The following is an 18876-nucleotide window of genomic DNA, read 5'->3' on the forward strand; positions in this document are numbered from 1 at the left end:
AGAGTTCCTTTGATAAACTACAGAGGACACATTGAAAGGCTTATGGATATTTGATTGAGGGGTTAGATTTATCTTGTAAGACTTGTTCACCTACCTATATATGTCTGGAGGACATTTCTTTTATAAAGGCTTTGAGAAACACATTGATGAAAGGAGAACTATTATCTTTAAAAATCTCTGTAGTAGCTGTTCGCTGCAGGTCAAGGATGACAGTAAGAAGTGCTGCCATCAAAACAGAAATCTCTGAATTCAGTAGGGATCACGGGGTCTCAAGGTTGCAGTGGCCAAGTGGAAGAACTTAACTAACTGCGACAGTGTAGGTAGAATTACTATGAGTAGCACATTTGAAGCAGTAATAAGCATGATTCCAACCACAGGAACTATTGTCTTTACCGAGTTGATCAGGGCATCCCAAAGGCAGCAATATAAAGGGCCATTTACTGAAGTTTTACTTGATTTGTAAGAAATGGAAAAGCTCTGTGTCTGTTGAATAAAAGCTTGACTTGAATCATCACAATGGAGAATAAATTACTTTTCCCATTCCAGTTCATACTTCCAGTGTATTTTGTGTCCAGTTCTAAATTTATGAAGGAGACTGAGTGAAGCTACAAGGAAATCAATGCCATTAAAAGCTTAAATGCTACTCGTAGTTCCCTTAGAAGCAAGAGTCACAGCTTGCCACACGGAGCCGCACGAGGAACACGAGGTTTTGATATGGAAGCAGAAGCTCGTGGTAGGTTTAGGCCAGAGCCTTTATTGGGGTTTCTGTGGGAAAGACAAGGCAGGGCAGGGCAAACAGTTGAGGATTGGCTAGTTGGAATGATTTCAATGGACTCGAAACTATAAGAGTGGTCTGTAGGTGCCTGGTTTCTGGCTCTGGGATGATTAAGGCTGAGGAATATTGCCTCCTGAGATGTATGGGTCAGATAAAGCAGATATGTCTCTAGCTGGTTGGTTTGTATATCAAAGCTTGCTCCTGAGGTGCCTGGGTAGCACAGTCAGTTAAGCATCCAATTCTTGGTTTTGGCTCAGGCCATCCTCTCAGGGTCATGCTTGAGATTCTCTCTCCCTCTCCCTCTGCCCTTCCTCACTCCCTCTCTCTCAAGTAAATAAATCTTTAAGGAAAAAAAACCAAAACAAAACCTTGCTCCTGGTGAACCCTTTGCTACTTGTAAGACTTGGCTACCCCTGGGAGGGGCAGTTACTCCCCAGCCAGAGAAGTTTTTGCATATTTTTTATCATAATATGAAAAAATTAAATATATATATGTGTAATTAATACACAGAGCACTTTGGATAAGGGGTGCTAGGTTCTTTTAGGGAAGGACGCTACACTGCCAAAAACTCATCCAGTATATCTTTCTCTAGCTTTCTTCAAAAGGATCTGTGGCTATTTTTAAGGGTGATAGTACATTAAAAAAGGGAAAGTTATCATACAATTCAGGCATTATTTGAAACTGACTCTTAACTGCTACTTATTCTTAGAGACACAAAATGCCACTGTTACCCCTCAATCAGATGGGAGACTTTTGAAAGTCAGAATATTAATGATGTTTAGATTGGTTTTGTCTCATAAGGAGTTGTCCCCAAATCCATTGTGTGGTTGTTTTCCAGTTATAGAATCCTTAACTGGGATAGACATACTAAAAAATTGCCAGAATACTTATATTTGTTTCTTGACTTAAGGGCCTTTTACAGTGAAGAGCCAAGGGGAAAGCTCCTAGAATTATCTTTATCTACAAACATAGTAAACTAATAGCAATACTTCATTCTCAGAAGGATTTCAAGATTCGTGCCACTATCAGAAGTTTAAGATTGTAGAGATGATAATTTCTTATAAATTCCCAAATCAACTCTCCTATTTGGCCTGGGCAGAAGAAGACAGATGTTGGAGAATTACTTAATCAGTGGCTAAATAAATTGCAGCAGGTATTTAAAGTATGGTTTCTTCACTGGAGAAGATCAAAACATCCTCTATTTTACAGTTATTGACTTGGTGAATGCTTCTGCCTTTCTACCAGTTACTAAAGATCCCCCCAAAACAGTGAATTTTCATTTGGCGTATCGAGCAATATGCTCGCCCCATCCTACTTCCAGAGCTATAGCAATTCTTCAGCTGTCTGCCATAGCCAGTGCGAAGGACCCTGAGTGTCTGCATTTCATCAAGCATCCCATTCCTCCACTACATCAACGATACATATGTTTGTACCTGATGAAGAGAAAGTAGTAACAACTATGGATGCTTTGGTAGGATATGTGTGTATCAGAGGGTAATTGTATTTCCACAAAATTTTAAAGGCCTGTACCTCAGGAAAACGATGTGGGTATGTTAAGATATGTTTTTCAAAGGTAAAGGACATGTTGTTATATCTGGCACCCTGTCCTATAGAAAAAGAAGCTCAATGTCTCTATTTAATGGTCTCCTTTTTATTTTATTTTATTTTATTTTATTTTATTTTATTTTATTTTATTTATTTTATTTTATTTTATTTTATTTTATTTATTTTATTTTTTTTAAGATTTTATTTATTCATTTATGAGACACACACACACACAGAGAGAGAGAGAGAGAGAGAGAGAGAGAGAGAGGCAGAGACACAAGCAGAGGGAGAAGCAGGCTCCCTGCAGGGAGCCGGATGCGGGACTCCATCCCGGGTCCCCAGGATCATGCCCTGGGCTGAATGTGGTGCTAAATGGCTGAGCGCCCCCTGGCTACCCTAATGGTATCTTGGATTGTATAGATAATAACTATCTAATTTACTGAGTAACTTGAAAGGCTGCAATTTTTAGTGAGGTCCTGAGGGAGATTCAGTCTTGGACCATGTGACCTAGCAGAACTAATGGTCTTTAAAATGTCTGTGACAGACAGAAAAGTTTTATGGAATTTTTTTCAGAACTCTATAGGTAATTACAGGTCAAACATTTGGAGTATGCCGTGTCATCCTTTTCAGATAACAATTTCCTTTTTGAGTAACTTCTGGCTTCTTATTGGGTCCCTGAAGAGCCTGAACTACTGTCGTGGGTTACCAAGTTACCATGTAACCTGATCTGCCCACCAGAAGTAAGGTGTTGTCTGACTTATTAAGACATAAACTTGAGTGTATCCAGCTTTATCCCACTGTTAAGTGGAAGTGGTTTATATGAGATCAGGCTAGAGCAAGTTCTAAAGGCATAAGTGAATTGCATCTACAAGTGACACAGATTCTCATGGTATAATCTCCTTCTACATTAAAAAAATTATTTCATCCTACACTTATGGCTCAATGGCCATTTGCTGCTGACCAATACACTGAGGAAGAGCATTTCTGGGACTGGATTACAAATAGTTCTATATGACATGCTGACACTACCTGAAATAACTAACGTCTTGGTTTAGAGGGAACATGATTGGAAAATTAGTGATGAGGTGGTCTACGTAAGTGGTATATGGTTGAGTGTCTCCACGTGGGCACAGAGTATGGAGATAGTTGTGTCCCATGTGAATGCTCAGTCAACAGCACTCTTAACAAAGGAGAATCTTAATAACCAGGTGGTTGAGATCACTTGTTCTGTGAATGCCAATCAGGTTCTTTCACCCGTTACCTTGTTTTTGCCCAATAGATGCATGAATAAAATAGTAATGGGTTCAGCAAACTGGTTTTTTACTAATTAAAGCCAATCTGGCTAGAGCCATTGCTGAGTGCCACTCTTTAGTGGCACGAATCTTGAAATCCCCAGTAGCAGGGCCAGCATTTAGCTCCAACGTGGCATTATTCCTCAGGAGGATCAGTCAGTTACCAATTACATTGGATCACCCATCCATTGTAGAAAGGCCAGTGCTTTTTTTTTTTTTTCCTTTTTATCAAGAGATTTTCAATATACATTTGTTTCCCCTGCTCAAAATGCTTCTACAAAATCTACCACCCATGAACTTTCAGATGCCTTTATTCACTGTCATGGTAACTTACACAGCATTGCTTCTGACATGGGAACTAATTTTACAAGAAGTAAAATATCAGATTGGCTCATGCTTGTATGATTTACTGATATTATCCTGTCCCCCATCACTGGGACACAGATGACCTGATATAGTCATAAAAAAAAGCCATTCAAAAAAACGCCTTTTTTGAATACTCCGTTACAGCACCAGCTGGGTGGCAGCACTTTGTAGATTAGAATTATGTTCTGTAAGCTACAGTACATGCTCTGAATATGTGATTGATTCACTGATACAATACAGTGTTGTATCTTCCAAAGTTAGGAATCCCAGGTCCATGAATGATATACTGGAAATGGGAATAGCTTTTCTCAGTGTTATATTTAGCCATCCATCACCTAATATTTTTTTGCTTCTGCCCCTGCAACTTTGGTTTCTCTTGCTTAGGGCTCTTCTCTGCTCCATATCCAGTACTTCCTCCTTAATGCCAGTTATATTTGACTTTTTTATGTGACAGGCTACTTTTTTTGGTTACTTAAGTTTTGTATGCATCCACTTGGGCATAATGTTTAAGAGATATGAAAACCAAAGAAAGAATGATACTATATCTTGAGCATTTCTACTTCACTTTCTACATCCCACTTTGCTCAATGACCAAGAAACCTAGGTTTAAAATTTGTTAATATCCATGACAAGGCATAGAACATCGAATGATCTCCATCACTGTTCATAACTTAAGCCAACGGGCTCTCCTTTTATCCTCCCACAAAACCACAGATATTGCACTACTTTGGGTTTGAGACACTAAGTGATCCGATTTGGTTTGAACTTGTGTCCTTCCTTCCCAGGTTGAGAGATAGGGGGAAAAAACCCCAAAGCAACCAACTTTCTTTCCCTTTTCTTGATTTTTCAAGACAGCTGGACTAGTGCCCAGTTATATTGGCAAATCACACCCCTAATTTATGCAGAAGATGATAAAGCCTCATCCTTGCTGATTTTTAGTGCATAGAAGCATATGGAATCAGAAAGTGCCAGACCCAGCTTTGCACTCCAGGAATGTGTGGGAAGGCTTACCAGCACTTATGGGGTGAAGAAAAAGGAGACATGAGTGAAACTCATAAAACAGTCTAAGTTTTCTTTCATTACTCTCACTTTTGGGTATTTTAGGATATATTTCTGAAAGGAATATATATATATGAAAAAATAAGAATAATGTATTGCTTAAAATGTACTAGGCATCTTGCTATTTAAAGGGATTTCTTTATTATTCAGGATTGTTTTGTAAGTCTTTCTTTAAAAAATCCAATGTATATTATCCCCAATGTTTTTTTTATTGCCATTTTCTTTCCATATCCACAAGAATCTCATGAGATTAGAGTGTAGTTGAGTACAGTTTTATTCAATAAGAATTTTTCATTTTTTAGTTTTCAAAATGAAAACTAAAAAATGAGAACTATAACCAAGGTGAGATTTTGTTTTCCACTTTAAATATAATACTAATTTCTTTAATGCTCTAACTGGTGAAATACACACCACAAAGTAAGTCTTTGATTTCCCTGCACACATCTTCACATTATAGTCTCTTGTATTTGTTATAAACATTAAACTGCGCCCATTCTTTCAGCACCTATTAATACTCATTCTCAGAACATCAACTCTCTCCATATTTGAAGTCAATGAGAGCTCTAGTTAATGGGGCAAATCTATTCCCTGGAGGTTACACCTAGTCTTGTCCTAGAAATAAATTTAAATATGTTGCTATAGTTCTAAATATTAAGCAAGTTTTTATTAAAACAAATGTTCCTATCCACTCAAGCAGACAATAGCACTGAGCTCGAGTAAGGAAATGAAGAAAGCTCTAATCAATCAAGACAGAGATTTCCAGATTAAAATGATTCTTTTAGACCACCTAGTTGTACACATTTTCATGTAAAGTGATGTATACACACCACACACACACACACACAAACATGGTTTATACTTGCAAAAATCATAGTGAAATTGTGTGGTATTGAAATCTATAACCATTCATCATTGTTTATTCATTATAGTTAAACATCTATTATTTGTTTTTTTAGCATACATTTTCCTCTTTTCCGCTAACTACTTTCTGATTTTCCTCCAGGAAATGCTCCCACTACTTTTTCAACCCTTTGCTTTATGTGGAGCTCTACCTCTAGTTCAAGAATGAAGCAAGTGACTCAGATCTCAGCCAACTAGCATACTGCCTTCCTATGATTGCAGTGATTGCCCAGGGATGGTCACGTGATCCTGAATGTCAAGAAGATGTAATGATGCTTTTGCTCGGTGCTGGGATAAAGAGTTCATTTTTCTTCTTGCATATGTACCTTAGGAGATTAGTAACTACTGCTGCTGCAATCATTTGGAATCATATGGAAAATGGTCAACTTCAAGGTAGCATCTTCAAAGAAATACAGATGAGGAAAATGACTTTTGATGCCATCATGAGAGTCACTTGAGACTTGAATGTAAATAAGCCTGAATATCTATCCCTGGACTCCTTAATTATTTAATACAATAAATCCTTCTCCCACTGCTTTTATGGCTTAAGTTGTTATTAACAGCAGAAATAATTCTAACTGGTACATTCATCAAAATTAATGGCACTACTCTGGGCTCTAGGGATATAGGTGGGTATAAAACACTTTCTGATTTCAAGGAACTCACAGTCCTTGAGGGAACACATATACACACACATAGTATTCCAACATATAGAGATATCCATGTAGCAATGAGGAAATACAGGTTGGGAAGAGAGCAGGCCAGAGAAGACTTCCTAGAAAAGTGATATATAAAGTCATTCTTCAAGGAAATATTCATTTAATTAATTATTTTTTATTTTTTATTGAGATTTTTTTTTTAAGAGAGAGAGAGTGTGAGAGCATGGAGGGGAGTGCTGAGGGAAAGGGAAAGAGAAAATCTTAAGCAGACTCCCTGTTGAGTGCAGAGCCCCACTTGGGGGCTCTATCTCACAACCCTGAGATCATGACCAGAGCTGAAGAATTGGAAGCTTAACTGACAGCCACCCACATGCTCCAGGAAATACATATCTAAATAAAGTTAGCCTGACTTCTACCTAAATTTTATTTTCTCCCAAAACAGACTCTGACATAAGGATTTGGGGTACAACAACTTATTGGGAAGATAATTTCAAGCACAAGGGAAGGAGTGATGGAAATGAGGTAGGGATGAGAGGGAAAAAGCTAATAAAGCATGCATTAATGAGTTAATTAGTGTAGGTCCCAGAGACTCAGCTCTATTGGTGATGCTTTGAGCATCCATCTGGTCAAGGGGGTGAGGGCATTTATCCATGACACCTGTTCTCTTCCTGCTTGAGTATTGCCTCTCGGGACTTTATCTCATCTGCACTTCTTGGTTTCACCTGTGTGTGGTGAGACACATTCCTGTGGTATTAGAGAGAGCTCTCAGAGAGGAGTGGGCTGCCAGTATGCTGTGAATCAGTAGCAGGTAAACTGAGGTGAGCCTAAGAGATATGGGGTACGGTGTCAATCTGCATGTGCTACCATTCTCATTTTTCTTTTTGATTCTCGTTATTGTCTTTTATTTCCTTAAGTATGTTTTATATTTTATGTATTTTTTAATAATACGTTTATTTTTGATTGGTGTTCAATTTGCCAACATACAGAATAACACCCAGTGCTCATCCCGTCAAGTGCCCCCCTCAGTGCCATTCTCATTTTTCTGTGTGAAGTCTTCCCCTCCCTATCATTTCCATGAATTTTCAGAGGTTTGTATTCTGCTTTTAATTGGTTCTAAGTTCCTAACTCCAGTGAACTATTTCATTGTAGCTATTTTCTTCCTCCTGTTTTGTGCCAACCCTATGTGGAACTCAGCCATTTATCTTCAAGTTCCTCTGAAAACTTATAGAAAGCATTTTTGCAGGATGTGTTTGGATGGGTATGTGTGTGTAGCACAATCTTCAGAAGATGAGGTCAACAGGAGAGTTTCCATCTCTGAAATAAAGTTATCTTAAAATTTAGTATTTCACATTCTTAGCTTTGAAAAAGTCATAGGTTACTATGCTGGGCTGGGTTCCTTAGGAGTACAACCCGAGACTAGTTTTCTTGGGCAATGATTTATTAGGGAATGGCTCCAAGTGTAATCTATAAGGTAATGAAGAAAGCAGGATAGGACAAGGGGAAAAGTTAGACAAAAACATGGATTCCATTGATCCCATAGTGAGCTTTAGAATGAAAATGGCCTTACGTTATTGTCCTTGTTACATGCACAAGGGACCAGGCTTTTTGAACCTCTGTGTTAGTCAGCTGCAGGCTATTTCTGGAAGCAGGGTATAACTTCTCAGGCATCTATGTATCGATGCTACTATGATTAATAGGCAATTTTCAGAAGAAGGGTGTTGCTGTGAGCTGTTAGCAGCTAATGCTTACTGAAGCTGGGGGAGGAGTGCATCTGCATTTGCTTGTCAGAGGGGATATGGGTGGGACACCAGCAATTTCCATTATGGCCACTCTGCTCTGGCAGTTCTTACTGCATAGTCTCTTCTGTTGGTACTGGCCTCCTGCAATAATGCTCATCTCCATTTCTCACTCGAGACTCCCTTGCTTCTCCAAGTGCTGACCACTTCTATTGCTTCTAAATATAAATCAACATTTGATAGTATACAAAACAACTGACTCTCAATATCCTTCTAATTAAAGACTTTCTTTGCTTACCCCAAACCTCAGAAACGTGCAGAAGTTTTAGTCTTCATGTCCCTTATTCATTTCTGGATGTGAAGTTCCAGTTTATCACTGAAATGAAATGCCTGCATTAACAAAAGAGCTTATAGTCAGTTTGATTTTTAAACAGCAATGATTTTATCTACAAAAGATGAATAGCAGCTAGATAAGCAGACAAGGTGCTTTTGGTGGATAAAGCATCATGCATAAATGTGCATAGAAGTGACCATAGTAAACTTAGGAAGCATGCAAATAGTTCAGTTTGGTCAAGGCACACAGCAATCACATGAAATGAGTTGCAGAGGTAAGTAGGTAGGGGTCAGAGCTTTAATTTATTGAATACATGACACCACACAATTTAGACTTTGCCCTGAAAAGACGATGGAAATTGGCACTGAAGAAAGACCATTCTCTTCACTTCCCTGTAGAATGCAGGCTCGGGAAGGGCAACACTAGGACAGGAACATCAGTTATCGGCTTTTCTACAAAAACATGAAAAATAATGGCTTTTGTAAAGGAAAATTATGACAATAAATGATGAAGAGAATGGTAAGTGGAGAGAACATTTAAACAGTAAAAGGACAGGGTCAGATGATGGATAGAATACAAATGAGAGAAATACTCAGGAAAGATTATCAGCTTCTGGGCGTGCATGCCATCATTTTGCTAATTCCCTCTCTTTCCCTACTGTTATTTCTACTCTCTCAGTAAACAAAAATACTATTATGCTTTACATATTGTTTTGTAGCCTATCATATCATGATCATCTTTCATTATAATTAACATGGTGTGAAAATATCAATTTACATAATTGCTGAGTGTTTCATTGTACAAATGTAGAATAAAACATTTAATCTTATTGACATTAGGTTCTTTATTGTCTTTAAATGTTGCAAACCATGTTGTTACAATTATCTCTAAAAACAAATATTTATTCATGTTCTCATGATTCTTTGAGGATATTTCTAGAAAAAGAATTGCTGCATCTTTTTAAGGCTTCTGATAAATATTGCCAAATTGTTCTTCAGAGGGTTTATGTCTTAAGATATTCATAAAATCACCTACTTTTTTATTTGAAGTGTTTTGGAAATTCCACTCTGTGAAAGAAGCTTTTTCATAATAAGATAAGCTCTAGTGGCATAGGTTTAAATGTTTTTATGGCCACTTCTACTTTTGCCTAATTTCTACATACATACTTGAAACGGTAGAGATTTTTATAGTTCTACTAAGAAATAATGTCCTTTGCAATCCTATATGTCACTATTGGTTTTCCTTTTGGGAAAATGGAAAATAATCTCAAAAGTCAACTTCAAAATTTATTTGTATAGTATTTATTAACTAATTGATAATCAGTAAATTTGTTTATTCACTATTCAACAGCTCAACAAATATTTATTGAAAACTCATACTTATTCTACATAATGTGGATAAAACTACCCCCTTATTCAAGTACTTTAGATTCAGCCAGTAATCCTGATGATAAAGAAGATAATAACAGCCCCTGACCTTATGTGGTGCTTCCTGTGGGTCAACACTGTTCTTTAAGCAATCTTGTGAAGCAATTACTATTATTATCCTCATGAAGCAGACAAAAAAAAGATATTTCAATGAAACATAGTATGTATTAAACTGCTATAAGTCACAGGGTGTATTGGAGGGGCTCCCAATAATGTCGCAAGGGTGGGTCATGGCACAACCTTCCTAAGCAAGTCAATATCTAAATTGAGACATCAAAGTTGTAGAAAAGTTAATGTATGTGCTCTGTAAGCTTTTATTATTTTTTTTAAAGACATTCCAGGAATCTCTGCGTTGAACAGTGTTTACCTTGAGGAAATGTTGCTTGTCCACTTAGAGGAAATGTAGCATAGGGTATGATTCATAAGACTTCTTTCTGAGAGTATGTTCATTGTTTCCACTCCCATTTTACATTCAATCCCCTGATTTCTGCTTTCTGGCCCTATTATCCCACTAAAAGAGCATCAATCAAGGTCACCAATGGCTTTATAATTGGAAAAATTCAATGTGAATGCTAATTTTTTTGATCCCTTTGACTCAGTTTACCTGCCCCCATCCTCCACTTTTGAGAATTACTACGGAGTTTTTGTTTGTGATTCCACATGTAAATGAGATCATGCAGTATTTGTCATTCTCTGACTTATTTCAGTTAGCTTATGCTCTACCCATGTTGTCACAAATAGCATCATTTCCTTCATTTTTGTGACTGAATAATATGCCATTGTGTGTATTTGTATATTTATTATTTTTATACTTTCATTCATCAGTGAATACTTAATTACTTCCATATCTTGGCAATTGTTCATAATGCTGCAATAAACATGAGGATGCACATATCTTTTTGAGGTAGTGTTTCATTTGTGTATTCGTGGGTAAGGATACACAAGTAGAATTGCTATCAATGTTAATTTTTTAATTCTTGTATTATTTAGCACCTTTCAGAAATTTAAAACCATTTCCTTTTTCTTCCCATTTAAAAGTCTCTACAAGGTGCATCTGGGTGGTACAGTTGGTTAAGCATCTGACTCTTGGTTTCATCTCAGGTCCTGATTTCAAGATTGTGAGATTAAGCCCCACATCCAGCTCTGTGCTTAGAGTGTTGTCTACTTGAGATTCTCTCTCCCCCTCCTTCTGCCCCTCCTTCCCATGCTCTCTCCCTCATTCTCTCTCTAAAATAGATAATCTTTAAGTAAAAATTAAAGTTTCTGCTACTCATCTAATTGTCTAAACCAGAAATCTACAAACCATGCTGTAATACTTGCTTTCCCTAATCTATCTTACCTATAAACTCTTGTCCTGTTCCCTTTCTTTTTTTTAAAGTTTTTATTTTAATTCCAGTTACTTAATTATTTCATCTCATTTGTGTATCTATCTTTAGCAGTGGGCCCTATTCGGTATAATTTCTAAGCCAATCTTAATTGGCTATCACAATCTCCAGGCTTTCTCACCAATAGGAGTCAGAATTAATACTCATAGCCAAGATCTGGAGCAAATCACATAATTGAGGTATTTCCACTGTTTTTGAAAAGCTTCATTTTAGTTGCATCTGAAACCTGGTGAATTAGGGATGAACTATATATTCAATTTTCATTAACTCCTCCTGTGCTGATATATCTGGTTAATTCTACTGGCTTATAGGAAATCTTGGGTTAGGATCTTTTCTCCAGCATATCAATACTGCTTAACTTTGGGAGAAACATTCAATCTCTGGGGTTAGTTTCTTAAATATAAATTTGGGCTAATAAAAATACCTACCTTATAAGATTGTTTTGAGGATTAAATGAACTAATTCATACAAAACACCTAATTTAGTGTCAGGCATGATGTAATTCTACAAAATTTGCTAGTATTAGTAGTAGTAGCATTTTTATTATAATTACTGCTACCTTATTTTTTGGGAACCTTGTTCTGAACCTTAGTTATCATGACTTGGATCCTCCTAGGACTATCGTCTCTGCATAGTCTCTATTCACTATCCAGTAAGAGCCAAATTTCTGCAGCTATGGCTGTAGTCTGATTGACTCTGGAGTTGTCGCTTTGGCTTAGATTTATTACTGCATTGTCATATCTGCAGACCAAACACCCAGATTTACTGAAACAGTCCTGAACCTATACTCTCTTGGGATATTTTGGCCTCTGTTCAGTTTCTACAGCTTTGTTAGTACTCACCTAGAGCTCATGATCTGAGCCCACAGTTCTCGCTTTGGTAAACTAATTCTCTCTGGTCTCCACTTGAACTTTCTATCTCAAGGGATGAATTGCTACCTGGCTTTTGATATCTCAAGTATTAACATGTCTCCCCTAACATATAAGATGATTTTGGAGAACAGAGGAGAAATATTTTTCTATGTGGGGAAATAGAAGGTTCATAGAAAGGTAGCATTTAATATGGCTCTTAAAAAACTGGATGGAATCTGAATTTGAGAGGATAGAAATATAGAGAATTTTCCAGGGGTGGGTAGCAGCATGAGTAAAATGTTGGTGGCACAAAGATGAGGTGCAGTTGATGGCCCTGGTTCCTGAATTTCTAGTTTAACTGACTTATATTGTGTGGACTATTCCTGCTAGAATCCATACTATTGGATCTGTACATGTCTTCTGTCTATTCTTCATCTGATTCTAAACTAAATTGAGCTCAAAGGTAAGATGAAAACCTGTCCGATTTCTCTTAGCTCTTGTGGCTACATATCTATCTAATCAAAGAGGTATTAGAACTTGGAAATGTGCCCTTTGTTCTTATGGTCTTTCTTGCAATTTTTCCTATTTTCTCATTATTTTGCTCACATCACTGTCAGCATCTCTCTTGTTTAAAGGGCTATCAAATAGTGTAGGTGTAGTGAAGAGAATATCAAACTGGAATTGAAAAGTTAGGGATCTCATTCTGATTCAGATTGGGCAAATTCTTATATGTCAGGTCAGGGGTTGACAAACTACAACCTGTGACCAAATTTGCCTGCCTCTTATTTTTATTCCACCTTTGAGCTTGGAATAGTTCGTACATCTTAAGTTGGTTGAAAAAAGATCAAAAGAAGAATAATATTGCAAGACACATAAAAACATATGAAATTCTGGTTTCAGGGTCCATCAATAAAGTTTTATTGGACAACAGCATAATCATTTGTTTATATATTATCTATGACAGTTTTTATGGCACAATGGAAAAATTGAATAGTTATTACAGAGACAATACAGCCCACAAAACCTAAAATATTTACTATCTGGCTCTAAATTTACAGAACAAGTTTGCTGACCTTTGCCTTAGATCTTCACTTTTTTCTTACAAGATATATTATATCTGGATAGGCATTTCATGAATGCTATCTTCCTTCTCCTTTCTCTTATAAAAAGGAATTGACATTTAAAGATATAAAGTCTGTTTTCGACACTACTGATCATGTAAGCCAGAGTGTAGCCAAGCTGTAAAAATGTTCAATTTTTTTAAAGTCTCCTCAATGTCTACTGTCAGGTATGTAGACATAGAAACTTGCTCTAATTCAAGAAGTAACAGTACGAATGGAACGAGGATCCTGATACATTGGCTGCAGAGAGGTCCTACTGAGGTGTGGGATGGTGTTTGAGGATGGAAATGGTGTCATCAACAACTTAATTGTTCCTCAATATCTGAAAAGGAATCCTCAGAAGTTTATATTTTGGAGCAGTAATAGTTGTCCTGACAGCCTCAATCAATTTTAAGCTTTGATTAAGCACTAGGATAGTAATCTTTGGCTGATCGAGTAAGTGATCCTGGGTTTATTTTCTAATATAAACACAATTGAATTAGATTTGTTTTTTTAAAATAGGGCATTAGAAACAAAGTAAAATAACCAGAAGTAAAAACTATGGCAAAAAAGTAGGTCACAATGTGTATGTCCTCACTCAGGAAGTAGGTTTATATATATATATATATATTGGCCTTCTTATTGGATTGAGGCCCCTTCTAAAAACCTTCAGAATTCAGTTCTGACTCCGCAGTGCCTTATTTGGTACTTGGTGAATAAATAAAAGAAAATGGAAAAGGGGAAGAAAAATTGTATAGTGGTAAAGCAAAACACTTTATTCAAAAGCAGAGAAAGATCAAATATATGATTTAACATATGAGCAGTAATGTTGACATGTTTCTAGATTTAAAAAACGAGAATTTACTTCTCTTTTGACATGGTTGATTACATTGAGAATGTTGGTTTAAACCCAGGTTAAATGTCTTTTCTTCTACCTTTTATTCTCTTTTGAGGTGTAGTTTCCTCTTCTTGAGTCTAATCCTCTAAATTCAGATATTCTCTCTTGACTGTATGTTAAGAGATGACTGTCATATTTAATAAATGTCTAATTACCCTAAACTAAGATCTTTCTGGAAAAACAAATGTTGCTATGACAATAGTTATGGTTTGGGCTGTTGTACATTAAAAAAAAAAGATTTATCTACAAATATTCTATGCAAGGACAAAATGACAAAGTTATTCTAGAAATGACTTTTTTTGAGCTACTATATATGAAATATTTCTAGTCTCGTTGTCGTTAATCCTCATTGCAGTTAATCCTCACAGCAGTCCTAAAAGGTGACACACAGATTAGGACACAGACAGAAAGACAATAAGAACTTTCCCACAGAAGAAAAAAAAAAAAAGGGAAATATCTAATTCTACAGCCCAGGTGCCCAGGTGAGAGACATGTTAATGGTGAAATCCTTAACCTGATCTCTTTGTGAGGTGATAGGTCTTAAGGAGAATATTTAAAGACTAAGACCTCTGCCATTAGGAAGAAAACATCTCTGAATATGTTCTATTTTCTCTGATAATCTCACTCTGCAGTAATGATTAGTCAGATCAGAGGAAAAGTCTGCCATTCTGACTGGTGTTCCACATAGAGACACATTTGCTTCTGTCCTGAAACTGAAGGAAGGTCTCTAGAGTAATCAGATCTGCCTTGACAATCCGTGAAGAAAGGCTTCAGGACTGCCTGACTGTGATTTCCTAGCCAGGGGTCCTGGGGAATGATTGTATCAGTATGTTAAAGGAAACTAGTGGGCATGAAATCAAAGAAAATATTTCAAAAAAGGGAAGAAACTCATTAGACATCAACCAAACAAATCAACTTTTTTTTTGGTTGCATTATACCACTATTATAAGCATTACTCACAATATGCTAAATTTGCTACTTTCCTCTGAAGATTAGTGAAGCCTCTAATATATTTTAAAATAAGCCAGGCTGGGTGTTTGAAAGTAACTAGGCCAGTTAATTTTTTTCCTGTACTTTCCCACAGAGATAATCTAAGGGTAACATTGCAACATTTCTGCTAAAGACAAAATCTTATTGACTTCAGTGGGCTTTTGGATCCATGGAGCCATCAAGAAAAATAGCACTGATTTAAGTATCCCTTTTTACTCTCACAAGAATACCAACAGCCTGTGGAAAAACACAAAGAAGTATTAATTAGTATGCTGCTATGTAATAGGTTGTTTCTAGGCCAAGAAAAAGGCAATTTTACGTAATTACAATAATATATTTTACTATCAATAAAATTATGTGACTTACTAATTTTCTAGTAAGAGCAACTTACCTGGTGGAACGTTTTTCTGCAGAGTGTTATCAGATATGGAAATGGTACAGTTAGTAAAACCAAACAGCAAACATAAATAAAGTATTTCATTTTAAAAGACAAATTTTATATTAATACAGATAGATGTAATATCCTCATTTTTCTTTAAAAGATTATAATCATTATATAAGCTGAATATCTCTCCTCCCTAAGTGTATATGTCCCTTACTTTCTCTGTGTATGTGTGTCTGGGGTGCACAGTCTATCTGATTTCCTGTTAGAGAAAGTTTACGTTACATCCTTTATTACAAAAAAAAAAAAAAAAGCAACATTTATCATTTAGGAGAGTGGGGGAAGGTAAGGAAAAACTACATTTTAACAAAGAGATATTTTAGTTGGAAAGATAGTAATGACCTATCGTTATGAGACAAATGCTTAGGGGGATTTGTGTTCAGCTCTACTTTCAGTCGATATCAACGCATCTCAGTGTACTTCTGGAAGAAAGCTGTTTGCATGTCATCTTTCTGTTATGGAAAGCTGGTGGGGGAATGGGCAAGTTCTTGGCCATGCTCCCAACATCACTGAAATAACTGGTGGTTGAGTTGAGGAATAAACTCCCATATATTTGAATTCTAGGTTTTAAGTAAACCATTGGGTTAAAGAAATAACAAATTAAAGGCAGAAAATAGAAGAAGTCACCATTTTGAAATTTGATACATGTACAAAAATTCTATTCAACTGCTCAAAGTACATGACACCCTCCTACTTTCACCAGTGTCTCAAATTCTTTTTTATCATTTTATGAAGGCTACTGGGTTTCCATAAAATCATACTTAAGAAAACTCATATTTCTTCTGGAAGCAAATATATGCAGACATCCATCCCAAAGAGTCATATGAAACATAAATATACACTTTATTTTTTTTTCTTTTTTTTAAATAATTTTTTAAAATTTGCATTTATTTATGATAGTCACACAGAGAGAGAGAGAGAGAGAGAGGCAGAGACACAGGCAGAGGGAGAAGCAGGCTCCATGCACCGGGAGCCCGACGTGGGATTCGATCCCGGGTCTCCAGGATCGTGCCCTGGGCCAAACGCAGGCGCCAAACCGCTGCGCCACCCAGGGATCCCTCTTTTCCTTTTTTTAAATGTACACTTAAAAGGGTGAATTTTATAGTACTTGGATTATGTCTCAATTTAAAAAATAGGAAATAGAACAAAAATATGAGATTTTAAAAAACATATGCTGTTGTATCCCTTCAAAATTTATACACTGAAGTCCTAACCCATATTAGCTTGTATGTGACTGTATGTGGAGACAGGGATTCATTGAAGTAAAATGAAGTCATATTGGTGGGCCCTAATCCGATATGACTATTGTTATAAGAAGAGATTAGAAGAAAAAGAGATTATGACACAGACAAGCGCAGAAGACTGAGACAGTGGAAGAAGATGGCCACCTGCAAGCCAAGGAGAAAGGCTCAGAGGAAACCAACCTTGCCTATATCTCAGTCTCAGACTTTTAGCCTCCTAAACTGTGAGGAAATGAATTTTCATTAAGTCCCAGTCTGTGTTACTTTGTCATGATAGCCCTGGAAAATGAACACAATTGCTATCTTAATTTCAGTAATTTAAGGTAATTTTTTTTTAGATTTGTTTATATAAAGTAGCATAAAAATGCTAGACAGCCAAAGGTGTCAGAAGTCACTGCCCTCCTCTTTTTTAGGTGTGTTTTATTTATCTATATCTGTTCAAACAGTGCCAGTCAAATGGCAGCCACTCGTTTAACTTTTAATATCTTTATTGTATTATTCTTAATATACTTGAAATAATTGCTTTAGTGATTTCCTTTTCTTTGTAATTACATGTAGTGGTTAGATTTTTTTGTAAGCTTGAATGATCTACTTAAACAGTTCCTTGTTGCTTACTCATTCTTGTCTTTTAAATTGCTCTGATGAACAATAAACCAAAGAAATTGGGAGTATAATATCAACACTTGAAAATAGCATATGACTCTTTACCCTCCTCCCCTGTACACAAACTCCATTTTTTGGAAACATTGTCAGGGTCCACCAAGCTTGAATGACTTTCGACAGCCTTACTTGGGCTTGCTTAATGAACAGTGAGAAAGGAACTGAGGTCCTCTGACAGCCTGTAACCTTTACCTAAGGAGATTTTTCTAGAATTTGTTATGTACTGGTTTCTTTAAAGCAAACCCAACTGAAAGGGTTATATTCAGGTTCTCTTCTTTGAGAAGACAATGCACAGGCCTGATCTTCATGACTTTCTCTTTACTTATTTTCTATATAAGTTTAGAAAAATCAAGAAATATGCTAACCAGCTGTTCTCAGAATTTTCTGAAATTTTTTTTTCTCAGTGTGTGATTTTGAGACATGTTGGCAGGAGAAGAAGGTGTGAATATTCAAATGAATTTTCCTAGAAAGGATATAAAAATCTACTTTAAAAAATTTTTAAATTTCTTTAATACAACTTCTTCCCTGCTGGAAAGTACAAATGCATTAGGTGGGAATCAATCCCCATTGTAAGAGCTACTTCTAGGGGACCTACAAATATTCACACATTTTTTTCTTTTATTTATGTAGCTATTATTTTTCTTCCATCTCATAAATGTAAGCATTGCCTAGGCACTGGGAATGTAGTGAGAGAGAAATATGGATAGCAACTAGGTTTATGGGCAGCTTATAGTTTAGTAGGGAAGACAGATATCAAGCAATAATGACACAAATAATCACATACATTATGACATAAATGATTATTGGTTTGACATGACCCTAAGGGAGAAAAACGGTACTGAGAGAGTGCCAAATAACAGAATTTGTCCTTTACTGTGTGACTAGTAAAGCTAACAAGGTTTTCCCAAAATCAGCAAGGAAGGAAGAGCCTAAATCATATAGTGCTAGGTTAAAGATTTTGGCCTCTGTCATAAGAAGAATGAGAAAACCTAAAAGGGCTTCAAACAAAGGGTCACCAACAGAATTGCATTTTTTAAAAAATTACTACAACAGCACTGTGGAAAACGGATTGATTCAGAGCAAGAGGAAATGCAGAGGCAGGTACTGGCTTTCACCAGTAGTCAGTGCTACGGGGGATGGCGACCTCACTGAGTAGGGACAGTGGGGAAGGTACAAAGAACAGATTCTGAGATCCTTAAGTAAAGCTGATAGGACT

The 18876-nt window shown here is 36.5% G+C and overlaps 1 long non-coding RNA gene across 1 annotated transcript in view; it reads left to right on the top strand.

The window, feature by feature from the left end:
* LOC140595171 (uncharacterized) overlaps window positions 1–10987 on the top strand; it is an 84025-nt gene extending 73038 nt beyond the window's left edge. The window contains exon 3 of the long non-coding RNA XR_011996588.1: window positions 6041–10987. This is a non-coding gene — a long non-coding RNA (uncharacterized lncRNA). The remainder of the gene's footprint in view (window positions 1–6040) is intronic.
* The last annotated feature ends 7889 nt before the right edge of the window (window positions 10988–18876 follow it).

The sequence above is a fragment of the Vulpes vulpes genome, chromosome 13, assembly GCF_048418805.1.
Source record: "Vulpes vulpes isolate BD-2025 chromosome 13, VulVul3, whole genome shotgun sequence".
Classification (NCBI taxonomy): domain Eukaryota; kingdom Metazoa; phylum Chordata; class Mammalia; order Carnivora; family Canidae; genus Vulpes; species Vulpes vulpes.